At 38.4% G+C, this 14,805-nt stretch overlaps 1 pseudogene; it reads right to left on the reverse strand.

The window, feature by feature from the left end:
* Positions 1-14,053, reverse strand: part of LOC116912707 — a 64,904-nt pseudogene extending 50,851 nt beyond the window's left edge.
* Positions 14,054-14,805: the final 752 nt, after the last annotated feature.

A 14,805-nucleotide genomic window follows, 5' to 3' on the forward strand; every position in this document is an offset into this window, starting at 1 on the left:
AGTTATATTAAAGGGCATAATAATCCCCAATCAGATGTGTATCAAGCTTGCCTCTATAAATGCTTGCCTAAAACTAGGGTCAGGGATCCACCTTCCTGTTGTGTCGGGGTTGGTAGTTGGTGGGAAGCTCAAGCTTGAACTTAAGTAAAGAGACTCTAATGAGATTGCATCATATTTGGCTCCTTGGTAGCCCAAAGAGAGTAATACAAGTTCATCTCCAAGTAATATAATTTTTCCTGTACAAAATACTGTTTAATACCTTAATTCTCTATGGTGAGAAAATTTCAAATAAAACTTAAAAACATGTCCAGTAATTTGTTTTGCTGTTTTTCTTTAAAATAGATCCTAATTGTTTGTTTTTAAGATTTTTTCCTACATTGCTATCATGTTTTTCATCTATTCCAGGGGTAGTAAATAACAACATTTCTCCACATAACACCAATTTTGGTGTCAACAAATTTCGAGGATGTGGTGTGGGAGTATGAGCACAAGAGCATACTAAAAAGATTCAAGGTACATGGCAGCAGAATTCTTTGAAAATTGTGGTCAAAATACATAACTTCAGAACATCAAGTTCTGAAACACTATCAATTACCATACAGCATAGTAGAAACTGTTTCCATTTCAGCTGAATGTACTACCTCCCACACTTACAGTATTGCTCAATTGACAGAAATTTTAATTGGAAGAGAACGAAAGTAAAGAGAATAATGAAATCAAATATAGAAAAAACTTTTATTTAGAATAAAAATTAGTCATTTATGACTCATTACACATAATAAGTAGAAGTATGAATATCAATTGATTGAAAATCAGTGAGGCAAATCTGGCTTATTGAAATCAGTGCTATTTAATCAATCAGAGTTAAGTACAATCCAAACCAGCATCTAAGAACAGTCTGTTGTAAAGAAACACAAATTCTGAATCTTTCTTACATTTTAAAGATCAAATCATGATAAATGACTCTGCTTCCCATAATAGAATGAGTGTCTCATTAGAGACTAAGTCTAGAAATCACTGGTGAGACTAGAATAATTTGGCTTCAATGAGCAGAACTTTTAGACCATATGTAGTTTACAAGAACTTCAATTCTTTTTTTTTTTTATTAACTTGAGTATTTCTTATTTACATTTCGAATGTTGTTCCCTTTCACGGTTTCCAGGCAAACATCCCCGTAATCCCCCCCTTCTTTATGGGTATTCCCCTCCCCACCCTCCCCCCATTGCCACCCTCCTCCCAACAATCACATTCACTGGGGGTTCAGTCTTAGCAGGACCAAGGGCTTCCCCTGCCACTGGTGATCTCACTAGGATATGCATTGTTACCTATGAGGTCAAAGTCCAGGGTCAGTCCATGTATAGTCTTTAGGTAGTGGCTTAGTCCCTGGAAGCTCTAGTTGCTTGGCATTGTTGTTCATAAGGGGTCTCGAGCTCCTTCAAGCTCTTCCAGTTCTTTCTCTGATTCCTTCAACGGGGGTTCTGTTCTCAGTTCAGTGGTTTGCTGCTGGCATTCGCCTCTGTATTTGCTGAATTCTGGCTGTGTCTCTCAGGAGAGATCTACATCCGGTTGCTGTTGACCTGCACTTCTTTGCTTCATCCATCTTGTCTAATTGGGTGGCTGTATATGTATGGGCCACATGTGGGGCAGGCTCTGAATGGTTGTTCCTTCTGTGTCTGTTTTAATCTTTGCCTCTCTATTCCCTGCCAAGGATATTCTTGTTCCCCCTTTTAAAGAAGGAGTGAAGCATTCACGTTTTGATCATCCATCTTGAGTTTCATGTGTTCTAGGCATCTAGAACATTTGGGCTAATAGCCACTTATCAATGAGTGCATACCATGTGTGTTTTTCTGTGATTGGGTTACCTCACACAGGAGGATATTTTCCAGTTCCAACCATTTGCCTATGAATTTCATAAAGTCCTTGCTTTTGATAGCTGAGTAATATTCCATTGTGTAGATCTACCATATTTTCTGTATCCATTCCTCTGTTGAAGGGCATCTGGGTTCTTTCCAGCTTCTGGCTATTATAAATAAGGCTGCTATGAACATAGTGGAGCACTTGTCTGTTTATATGTTGGGGCATCTTTTGAGTATATGCCCAAGAGAGGTATAGCTTGGATATAAGCCCTCTATCTGTCATAGGATTTTTTATCACTATTGCTCTGTAATATTGCTTGAGTTTAGGGATAGTGATTTCCCCTGAAGTCCTTTTATTGTTGAGGATAGTTTTAGCTATCCTGGGTTTTTTGTTATTCCAGATGAATTTGCAAATTGTTCTGTCTAACTCTTTGAAGAATTGGATTGGTATTTTGTTGGGGATTGCATTGAATCTGTAGATCACTTTTGGTAAAATGGCCATTTTTACTATATTAATCCTGCCAATCCATGAGCATGGGAGATCTTTCCATCTTCTGAGGTCTTCTTCAGAGTCTTGAAGTTCTTATCGTACAAATTTTACTTGCTTGGTTAAAGTCACACCGAGGTACTTTATACTGTTTGGGTCTATTATGAAGGGTGTTGTTTCTAATTTCTTTCTCAGCTTGTTTCTCTTTTGTGTAGAGGAAGGCTACTGATTTATTTGAGTTAATTTTATACCCAGCCACTTTGCTGAAGTTGTTTATCAGCTTTAGTAGTTATCTGGTGGAACTTTTGGGATCACTGAAATGTACTATCATATCATCTGCAAATAGTCATATTTTGACTTCTTCTTTACCAATCTATATCCCCTTGATTTCCTTTTGTTGTCTTATTGCTTTGGCTAGAACTTCAAGAACTATATTGAATAAGTAGGGAGAGAGTGGGCAGCCTTGTCTAGTCCCTGATTTTAGTGGGATTGCTTCAAGTTTCTCTCCGTTTAGTTTAATGTTAGCAACTGGTTTGCTGTATATGGCTTTTACTATGTTTAGGTATGGGCCTTGAATTCCTATTCTTTCCAGGACTTTTATCATGAAGGGGTGCTGAATTTTGTCAAATGCTTTCTCAGCGTCTAATGAAATGATCATGTGGTTTTGTTCTTTCAGTTTGTTTATATAATGGATTACGTTGATGGTTTTCCGTATATTAAACCATCCCTGCATGCCTGGGATGAAGCCTACTTGATCATGGTGGATGATTGTTTTGATGTGCTCTTGGATTCGGTTTGCCAGAATTTTATTGAGTATTTTTGCGTCGATATTCATAAGGGAAATTGGTCTGAAGTTCTCTTTCTTTGTTGGGTCTTTGTGTGGTTTAGGTATAAGAGTAATTGTGGCTTCATAGAAGGAATTCGGTAGTGCTCCATCTGTTTCAATTTTGTAGAATAGTTTGGATAATATTGGTATGAGGTCTTCTATGAAGGTCTGATAGAATTCTGCACTAAACCCATCTGGACCTGGGCTCTTTTTGGTTGGGAGACCTTTAATGACTGCTTCTTTTTCCTTAGGAGTTGTGGGGTTGTTTAACTGGTTTATCTGTTCCTGATTTAACTTTGGTACCTGGTATCTGTCTAGGAAATTGTCCATTTCCTGCAGATTTTCAAGTTTTTTTGAATATAGGCTTTTATAGTAATATCTGATGATTTTTTGAATTTCGTCTGAATCTGTAGTTATGTCTCCCTTTTCATTTCTGATTTTGTTAATTTGGACACACTCTTTGTCTCCTCTTGTTAGTCTGGCTAGGGGTTTATCTATCTTGTTAATTTTCTCAAAGAACCAACTTTTGGTTCTGTTGATTCTTTCTATGGTCCTTTTTGTTTCTACTTGGTTGATTTCAGCTCTGAGTTTGATTATTTCCTGCCTTCTACTCCTCCTGGGTGTATTTGCTTCTTTTTGTTCTAGAGCTTTTAGGTGTGCTGTCAAGCTGCTGACATGTGCTCTCTCCTGTTTCTTTCTGCAGGCACTCAGAGCTATGAGTTTTCCTCTTAGCACAGCTTTCATTGTGTCCCATAAGTTTGGGTATGTTGTACCTTCATTTTCATTAAATTCTAAGAAGTCTTTAATTTCTATCTTTATTTCTTCCTTGAAGAACTTCAATTCTTAATACTGCATTACTCACCTTTTCATTGCTTTGATAAAACACCATTACCAAGTCACCCTAGAGATGGAGATGATTATTTGGGCTTATGTTTTCAGAGGTATGAGTCCATTATGACAAGGAAACATGACGGCAAGCACCAGATATGGCAGTAGGAACAGGAAGTTAAAAGGTCCCATTTTTTTAAAACCATAATCAAAGTACAAAACTTGAACTGGAAAATAGAAAGAGATTGTACAATCTGAAAGCCTGCCTCCAGTGATAAACTTCCTCTATCCAGGAAGCACTTAGAGTTCTCTGTAGTAGTCTAAGTAACAGTGTCCCAGATACTTGATGACTTGGTTCCTACTTAGTGGTTCTTATTGTTGACATCAAGAAACTACAGCTTTGCTTGAGGAAGTATGTTACTGGGGCAGGCTTTGTGTTCTTCAAACTTCTTGCTATTCGAAGCTTGTTGTTCATGTGTCTTGCTTATGGTTAAAAACATGATATTTCCGCTATTTGCTCCTTCTACCAAGCTTCCTGCATTCTATTATGCTTCCTTACCTTTATGGACTCTTATCCTTCTAGAACTGTAAGCCCAAATAAATTCTCCCTTCTATAAATTGCATTTTAGTAAATTTGGGTCTTCATTGCCACAGGAAAGTAACTAATATATTACTCAACTGGGGACCAAGTGTTCAAATGTCTGAGCCTATTGGGAACATCTATCATTCAAACCGTCACATTCTGCTTCCTAGTACCTATAGGCTCATGCTTAAGTTGTAATGCAAAAATGCGTTTAATACAAAATTAAAGTCATCATAGTTTTTAACATTAATTTTTTTTAATTCTTTTTTTTAATTCTTCCAATACTCAAGAAAATCTACTTTTGTAGTAGACAGTTTTATTCTACTGTATGAATGATTAAACTGGTTGGAGAGAAGAGGAACATTTTGTATTGGAATGAGGAAGCCAATGCTAAGAGTTGCTGACAAGCCATCTCCCGTTCAGAGTTAACAGAGGTCCCTGGTTTTTTCTAGGGTATTTTCTGGACTCTTTGTAAATAACAGGAAGTATCCTATGCACATTGAAGGAGTGCTAAAATTAGAAGAGAAGAGAGAAAGTTTGAAAATGTTTAGAAAGAACAGAAGACAAGTAACCAAGAAAGAAATAGTTTACTGAGGTAGTAAACCTTTGAGCGTTTTTGTTTGTTTGATTGTTTGTTTGTTTTCTGTGGCACCAATAGCAGCCATTTTGCCAATTTTCTTTCACTGTGTGGTAAAAACATAAAGTGCTCAGTGGTTCCAGAATAAAGGCTTGTTTGATCATGGAATGTTGGAAGATATAATTAGTTGCAAATATTGCTAATGATGAACTGTTAAAATATGGGAATGAACACAGACACATAATGACAAACTGTATTGATAATGGTAACTGAAGTACATATATATAAATATATATATATATATATATATTCATGTGTGCGTATACACACATATACTTATACAAATATAAATATATACTAATACATACTAATACATACATACACACATATATCATATATATATATATATATATATATATATATGACAGAGTATAGAACTTAATTTGTCCAAGGGTGCCCTTTAGCTCCTGGACATCTTTTTGCTTCTACCTCCTGAGCGCTGCAAGTAATTATGGGCATAAAAACCATGGCCAGCTCAAGTTGATAAGTTATATACTTATATCTCTAGCTATATCTTTCTTTTATTTTCAATTGGACATTTTATTTATTTACATTTCAAATGTTATCCCCTTTCCAGGTTTTCCCTCTGCAAACCCCCTATACCATCCCTCCTCACCATGCTTCTATGAGGTGCTTCTCCATCCATCCACCCATTCCTGCCTCACCGCCCTAGCATTCCTCTACATTTGGGCATCAAGCCTTTACAGGACAAAGGGCCTCCCCTCCCATTGATGCTAGATAAGGCCCCTTCAACTCCTTCTGCCCTTCTCCTAATTCTTCAATTGGGGTTCCTGTGATCAGTCCGATGGTTGGCTTCAAGCTTCCATATATCAGTATTGGTCAGGATCTTGCAAGAGCCTCTTAGGAGAAAGTTGTATCAGTATCCTGTTGGCAAGCATGTCTTGGTATCAGCAATAGTGTCTGGATTAGTGTCTGCATGTAGGATGAATCCCAGGTGGGGCAGTCTCTGGATGGCCTATCCTTCAGTCTTTGCTTCACTCTTTGTCCCTGCATTTCTTTTAGACATGAGCAAGTCTGGGTTAAAGTTTTGGAGATGAGTAGGTGGCCCCATCCCTAACCTCTGGATTTGGTCTCATCAGTTTTCCCTCCCCTCTGTGGGATATTTCAGCTAAGGTCATCCCCATGGGGTTCTGGGAGGCTCTTGTTTTCCTGGCATTTGGGGATTTCTGGTTGCTACCCTCAGTTTTCTATCCCCCATTGCTATACACCTCTGTTCAATTTCCTGTATCTGTATCTTTATATAAGCAACAATTATACACTTGCCTAGAAAGGTCTCCAGGACTTTTCTTTGAACTCCTTGCACTTCTGCATCCCTTATGATCCCTGCTAAAAGAATTCAAATGAGACTAGTAGAGAAAACAGACTGGGTTTATTGTGGAGTGAGGTAGAACATCTTTAGTGGTGCTGCAATTAAGAGACTAATATATCAACTTACATATTCCTAGATGGTTCTATTGAGAGTAAATAATACATGCTAACTAATTTTCATTTTAATATATATGTAGGCTTTGAAATATTTCTAAGGTCCCTGGAATAGTCATCTCTTGCCCAGGGCCTTTTCTTTCCTGACAAGGTCACTATTAGGCCACTTTCGTTTGACCATTACAGGACAAATAAGAACACATCTTTCCTCTTTTCCAGAATGGTAAGTATTCAGTTCCTAGAAGTAGTTTTAGATAATTAATTAATTATTAATGCCATTCTTTCCCATTCAAGATATTATCCTATAGCCAGAGACTTCATTCTTCCAAGTGGTAGTTAGTGTCCTATAGATGTAGGCATTGCTTTCATAGGTTGGTGATAATGAGGAAGAGGTCTAGATCAAACTCCCTCCAACCCTGCTACAACCCAAATGTGACTCTAAGAGGTTCTGTTCCTGTTCTTTCCTCTTCCTTCCTTCCTTCCTTCCTTCCTTCCTTCCTTCCTTCCTTCCTCCCTTCCTTCCTTCCTTCCTCCCTTCCTTCTTTCCCTCCTTCTTCCTTTCCTTCCTTCTATAAGAAAACTCTTGATTGTTGGCCTAGGATTCCCATGAAAATCCCCAAACAACCAAGGATATTGCTAAGAAGATGGATTGTTCTCCAGAAACTGACATCAGGGGCCCCACAACTCATTGAACGTGGAGAAGTGCCTTATTCACTGCACCTTCTGCAACAGGTGGGAACAGATGCAGAGACCCATAGTAGAACATTACGTGGAGAGAGTATACATGGGATGTCACCACCTACTCCTTTCCCTCCAAGCTCAGAGGAGGTGGACAGAATATAAGACACTATAGTAGGATTTGTCATTTAAACTATGATGGATGTTTAGCTTTGCTGGATATTGTAATGAAGACATACTTCCTTTGTTTCACACAAAGCAGTATCTCGATAGCAAGGATAAATAATCATAACAATTGTGGCCTATCTTCTAGTCCAGGCCTTGGCTATATTGTTATGCCACATAGTACCCCTTTTCTTTCCACACTGTAAATTTTATACTTGTGCTCCACCTACTCTTTTGCATTACAGGGTTGAATGTGCATTATCAGTAATAACCACATCACAGACTCAACTTTACGTTCTTGAAATTTCTCCACGGATGTACTTAGTTTATTACTTTTAAATTTAGCCTCAGACAAGTTCTTATTTTATGGAGAGAAACAGCCAGATTTTTGCCACAATATCACAAGAATGGCTATAAATTACTAATATATGTTCTTCTTAAAAACCTCCTGAGTTAGGCCTCCACAGTCCACATTTTTCCCAGCACTATTGTCTTCAATGCTTATACTAGAATTATCCTCTAAACTCTGCTTACAACATTTTACTGCTTTTCCATTCCAACGTTTGAATCTCTTCACCATCCTCCAAAAACATCGTAGTCAGGTTCTTCACAGCAAGAAGTACCCTCTCTGTTGTAAATTTATGCATTAGCTACTTTTCTGGTGCTGTTATAAAACACTGCCAAGGAAACTTTTGGAAGTAACACTTGATTTTTTGTTTATTGGTCCATCATGGCTTGTTGGTATGGCAGCAAATATCCAGAGGTATGGTTGAGGAACAGGAAACAGACAGATCAAATATTTTACCCCAAGCAAGAATCGAGAGAGAGAGAGAGAGAGAGAGAGAGAGAGAGAGAGAGAGAGAGAGAGAGAGAGAGAGAGAGAACATGATTATTTCCTACCTTCTACTCCTCCTGGGTGTATTTGCTTCTTTTTGTGCTAGAGCTTTTAGGTTTGCTGTCAAGCTGGTGATATATGGTCTCTCCTGTTTCTTTCTGCAGGCACTCAGAGCAATGAGTTTTCCTCTTAGCACAGCTTTCATTTTGTCCCATATGTTTGGGTATGTTGTACCTTCATTTTCATTAAATTCTAAGACATCTTTAATTTCTTTCTTTATTTCATCCTTGACCAGGTTATTGCTGAGTAGAGCATTCTTCAACTTCCATTTATATGTGGGTGTTCTTCCCTTATTTTTATTGAAGACCAGCTTTAGCCCGTGGTGGTCTTATAGGACGAAGGAGATTATTTCTATCCTTCTTTATCTTTTGAGGCCTGTTTTATGACCAGTTATATGGTCAAATTTGGAGAAAGTACCATGAAGTGCTGAGCAGAATGTATATCCTTTTGCTTTAGGGTAGAATCTTCTATAAATATCTGTTAAGTCAATTTGGTTCATGACTTCTCTTTGTCTGTCTACGTCTCTGTTTAATTTCTGTTTCCATGACCTGTCCATTGATGAGAGTGGGGTGTTGAAATCTCCTACTATTATTGTGTGAGGTGCAATGTGTGCTTTGAGCTTTAGTAAGGTGTTTTTTAATGTATGTAGGTGCCCTTGTATTTGGAGCATAGATATTTAGGATTGAGAATACATCTTGGAGAATTTTTCCTTTGATGAATATGAAGTGTCCTTCCTTATCTTTTTTGATGACTTTTAGTTGAAAATCAATTTTATTTGATATTAGAATTGCTGCTCCAGCTTGCTTCTTCAGACCATTTGCTTGGAAAGTTAATTTCCAGTCTTTCACTCTGAGATAGTGTCTGTCTTTGTGTGTTTCCTGTAGGCAGCATAATGCAAGGTCCTCATTGCATATCCAGTTTGTTATTCTATGTCTTTTTATTGGGGAGTTGAGACGATTGATGTTGAGAGATATTAAGGAATAGTGATTATTGCTTCCTGTTATATTCATATTTGGATGTGAGGTTATGTTTGTGTGCTTTTCTCCTCTTTGTTTTGTTGCCAAGACGATTAGTTTCTTTCTTTTTCTAGGGGTGTAGCTTGCCTCCTTTTGTTGGGCTTTACCATTTATTATCCTTTGTAGCACTGGATTTGTAGAAAGATATTGTGTAAATTTGGATTTGTCATGGAATATCTTGGTTTCTCCATCTATGTTAATTGAGAGTTTTGCAGGATACAGTAACCTGGGCTGGCACTTGTGTTCTCTTAGGTTGTATGATATCTTTCCAGGATCTTCTGGCTTTCATAGTCTCTGGCGAGAAGTCTGGTATGGTTCTAATAGGTCTGCCTTCATATGTTTCTTGATGTTTTTCCCTTACTGTTTTAATATTCTTTCTTTATTTTGTGCATTTGGTGTTTTGACTATTATGTGACAGGAGGAGTTTCTTTTCTGGTCCAATCTATTTGGAGTTCTGTAGGCTTCTTGTATGTTTATGAGGATCTCTTTCTTTAGGTTAAGAAAGTTTTCTTCTGTGATTTTGTTGAAGATATTTACTGGTCTTTGAGTTGAAAGTCTTCACTCTCTTCTACACTTATTATCCTTAGGTTTGATTTTCTCATTGAGTCCTAGATTCCCTGTTTGTTTTAGACCAGTAGCTTTTTCCATTTTACATTATCTTTGACAGTTGTGTTGATGCTTTCTATGGAATCTTCTGCTCCTGAGATTCTCTTTCTATCTCTTGTATTATGTTGGTGATGCTTGTATCTACGGCTCCTTGTCTCTTCCTTTGGTTTTTATATCCAAGATTATTTCCCTGTGTTCTTTCTTCATTGCTTCTATTTCCATTTTTATTTCCTTCAACTGTTTGATTGTGTTTTCCTGGAATTCTTTCAGGGATTTTTGTGGTTCCTCTCTATAGGCTTCTACTTGTTTATTTATGTTTTTCTGCGTTTCTCTAAGGGAACTCTTCATGTGTTTCTTGAAGTCCTCCAGCATCATGATCAAATATGATTTTAAATCTAGATCTTGCTCTTCTGGTGTGTTTGGATATTCAGTGTTTGCTTTGGTGGGAGAATTGGGCTCCGATGATTCCATGTAGATTGGTTTCTGTTGCTTGGGTTCCTGCGCTTACCTCTCGCCATCAGATTATCTCTGGTGTTAATTTGTTCTGCTATTTCTGACAGTGGCTAGACTGTCCTATACTCCTGTGTGTCAGTAGTGCTGTAGACCTGTTTTCCTGTTTTCTTTCAGCCAGTTGTGGGAACAGAGTGTTCTACTTTTGGGGGTATAGTTTTCTTGTCTACAGGTCTTCAGATGTTCCTGTGGGCCTGTGTCCTGAGTCCACCAGGCAGGTCACTTGGAGCAGAAGAGTTGGTCTTGCTTGTGGTCCAGAGGCTCAAGTTTGTTCATGGGGTGTTGCTTCTGAGCTCTCCATGAAGGCAGGAACCAGGAGGACCTGCAGCGACTTTTCCTGGGAGCCCCCATGCACCAGGGTCCCAGATGGCATTTGGTGTTTTCCTCTGCAGTCAGAAATGTGGGCAGAGTGTAGTCTCTTCTGGCTTCCCAGGCGTGTCTGCCTCTCTGAAGGTTTAGCTCTCCCTCCCATGGGATTTGGGTGCAGAGAACTGTTGAACCGTCCCCTTCAGGTTCCGATGGTGTCTGCGGCGCAGGGGACCTTCAGCTCCAGTGCCCTTATCTTTTGGTTCCCAGAGGCCATATACAGTTTTCTCTTGGGCCAGGTTTGTGGACAGGGGTGGGCAGTATTGGTGGTCTTTTCTGCTCTGCAGTCTCAGGAGTGCTTACCTGTATGGGCAGTGAGCTCTCTCTCCCAAGGGGTTTGGGAGCAGTGAGCTGGGGGTGGGGATCAAAGAGGTTGGGAATCCAGCTAAAAACCGGAAGAGTCCAGTCCCAGAGGAATTTTGCCTCTGTGTGTCCTGAGACCACCAGTCAGGTTGCTTGGAGCAGAAAAGTTTCTCTTACCTGTGGTCCCGCGGCTCAAGTTTGCTCGTGGGTGTTGCTTTTGAGCTCTCTGCGAGGGAAGCAACCAGGAGGACATGTGCTGCCTTTTCTGGGAGCCCCTGTGCACCAGGGTCCCAGATGGAGTTTGGTGTTTTCCTCTGGAGTCAGAAATGTGGGCAGAGTGTAGTCTCTTCTGGCTTCCCAGGAGTATCTGCCTCTCTGAAGGTTTAGCTCTCCCTCTTATGGGATTTGGGTGCAGAGAACTCTGATTAATTGTTCTTAATCACTGATGTTTGGAACAGGGGAAGGCTTTGTCATTTCTGAGGTTGAGCAAAATGGGGAAGGCTTTGCCAGTTTCCCATGGGTTTAAGACTTTATCAGCTCAGATAAAACAGTACAAATTCACTGGGGGTTCAGTCTGGGCAGGGCCAAGGTCTTCCCCTTCCACTGGTACTCTTACTAGGCTATTCATTGCTACCTATGAGGTTTGAGCCCAGGGTCAGTCCATGTATAGTCTTTGGGTAGTGGCTTAGTCCCTGGAAGCTCTGCTTGGTTGGCATTGTTGTTCATATGTGGTCTCAAGCCCCTTCAAGCTCTTCAAGTCCTTTATCTGATTGCTTCAACGGGGGTCCCATTCTCGCTTCAGTGGGTTTCTGCTGCCATTCGCCTATGTATTTGCTGTATTCTGGCTGTGTCTCTCAGGAGAGATCTACATCCGGTTTCTGTCAGCCTGCACTTCTTTGCTTAATCCATCTTATCTAGTTTGGTGGCTGGCTCTATATGTATGGGCCACATGTGGGGCAGGCTCTGAATGGGTGTTCCTTCTCCCTCTCTTCTTAACTTTGCCTCTCTATTCCCTGCCAAGGGTATTCTTGTCCCCCTTTTAAAGAAGGAGTGAAGCATTTGCATTTTCGTCATCCTTCTTGAGTTTCATGTGTTCTGTGCATCTAGAGTAATTCAAGAATTTGGGTTAATACCCACTTATCAATGAGTGCATACCATGTGTATTTTTCTGTGATTGGGTTACCTCACTCAGGATGATATTTTCCAGTTCCATCCATTTGCCTATGAATTTCATAAAGTCATTGTTTTTGATAGCTGAGTAATATTCCATTGTTATACTATGTATTTTCATGGCTTCATAGCTCATTTCATTTGAAATAAGATACCAGTATCTGTATATTAACTGCCATTATCCATCAAGTACATCATGACTTCTTTTAAGCTTGGACATAATCTCTTGTAGATAAAACTGCTACAACCTCATTTCTGTATATTTTTATGTGAATATATAATTTCTTTTTCTTTGGGTAAACCCAAAGACTCTTGATGATTGTGGAATCTACAGTATGAAGTTGGTCAATGTGGTGGTTTCAATGAGATGCCCCCTTCCCCATAGTCTCAGGCATTTAAATGCTTGATCTCCTGTTAATGCACTCCTTTAAGAGCCTTAGGGGGTATGGAGGTCATATGTCACTGGGGTTGAGCTTAAGGAGCTTCAAGACTTGGGTCATTTACAGTTCTCTGTCTCTACTTATTTGTGGTTCCTGCTGTGAGCTCTTAGCTGAGGATCTAGCTTCCATCCATTTCATACCATATCATGGTGGTCTTTAACCCCCTGGAACTGTAAGCCAATGTGAAACTTTCTTCTGTAAGTTTCCTAGATTATGCTTTTTTATTATAGAAATAGAAAAATAACTAATAGAGTTAGTTTTTTTTAAAAGAAATGCTCAAATTGTTTTCATTTTTAGATAACAATGAATGAGAACTATTGCTGCTCAAAATTTTTCTAGGCATTTGCTGTCTTTATTCTAGGTTGAAAGTTTGAACATTTTGACACTTGTGCAGTATTGTTAGAATGTAGTTTTACCAGGAAAAAATAATGCCATTAATTGGCTTTCCATGTGCTTTTCTTCTATCTATACCTTCTTTGTGGAAGTGGTTATTTGTGTCTTTTTCTAATTTTGTAGTTATTTTTTATTATCATTGAGTTTTAAAAATATTTGGCATATTCCAAATTATAATCCTTTATCTGACTGGTATTTTACAAATAAACTTTCTTACATGTGGCTGGCCTTCTAAATCCCTCTAACACTTCTGGGTAAGGTAAAACAGAGATGTTCAAGAATGATTTTAAGCAGAACAAACCACAATTTGAATTTTTTAAAAATCAATTCATGAAAAATCTAGCTACAAGTTAGAATTTAACTGTCCCTTAAAAAGAATCTGATAAATTTTTAGATTAACTAAAATAATCTGATCAGTTGCATGCTGACTCAATGAAGCTTGCTGCAGTTCTGAGAATGTTAAGGTTATAGAGGCATTCATTGCACTTAGATGGCTTAGATTTAAACCTTCTCGTGCATACACATAATTACTACTTACCTGACCCTGGAATTTTGGATTACAAATAGTTTTCTTCTATGTTTTTTGTGGTCTTTTACATTATATCCTTACAATTCCCATTAATAAAATGTGCACACTCAACTCATTATATCTTCTTCTCTGTGTGAGAGAGAAATATTCTTTTAATATTTCTAGAATATCAATACAAGAAAATGGAGATGCCTGGACCTTATTTCCCTCTACAGAGTTGGTTTTGAGCCTGATGAAACATTGGGCTCTGCTTATGGGCATGCTCTTTGTCTGACCACCCAATCAGATCCATATGTAGGATTTTCTCTTTGAACATGGGCATTGTCCGCACTGGGCACTGTCCTACCCAGTAACAAAATTCACCATCATTCTTCTCCACCATGACATTTATTACCGATGTGTGTTCCACTGTGCTATTTTGTTTGCATTGTTTCAGTGAATATAATGTATTGTCACCAGTTCAGCTACTACTTCTCGGTAATTTCTTTCCTTTTGTCCCTTATCTCCATGTTTCTACTCATTTTTAGTTTTGTCTTGGACTTGGAGTCCATGTTTTCTTTGAATAGTTTTAGTAATACAATTGTTCTATTAGTTTTACATGTTCAAGCCATATTTGCTTTTCAGTACTTGTCTCTCTCTCTCTCTCTCTCTCTCTCTCTCTCTCTCTCTCTCTGTGTGTGTGTGTGTGTGTGTGTGTGTATGCATACTCATCTATTCATGTAAATATGGTGCATTGAATAACTCATTCAAATTTGAACTGAATCATTATATCTACCTCTGCTTTGAAATTTATAGTTGCATAGTTACATATCTGAGAAAATCACCAGTGTACCCCAGTCTACTCTACTATCAGGCTTTAAGACATATCAGAACATTACAAAATCATTGTTTTGTTCCCTTTCACCCATTTGATGTAAACCATTTTAAAGTAAATAATGACAAATTATATATGGCAATTTATAATTGATTATGTTAAGATCAGTTATGTAACTTTTCAAAATATTCTGTTCTCTGAAATGAAGATAATTATTCTTATCATAGATGCTTATGGAATAATTGAGTTGGTACTTATAA

The sequence above is a fragment of the Rattus rattus genome, chromosome 11, assembly GCF_011064425.1.
Source record: "Rattus rattus isolate New Zealand chromosome 11, Rrattus_CSIRO_v1, whole genome shotgun sequence".
NCBI lineage: Eukaryota > Metazoa > Chordata > Mammalia > Rodentia > Muridae > Rattus > Rattus rattus.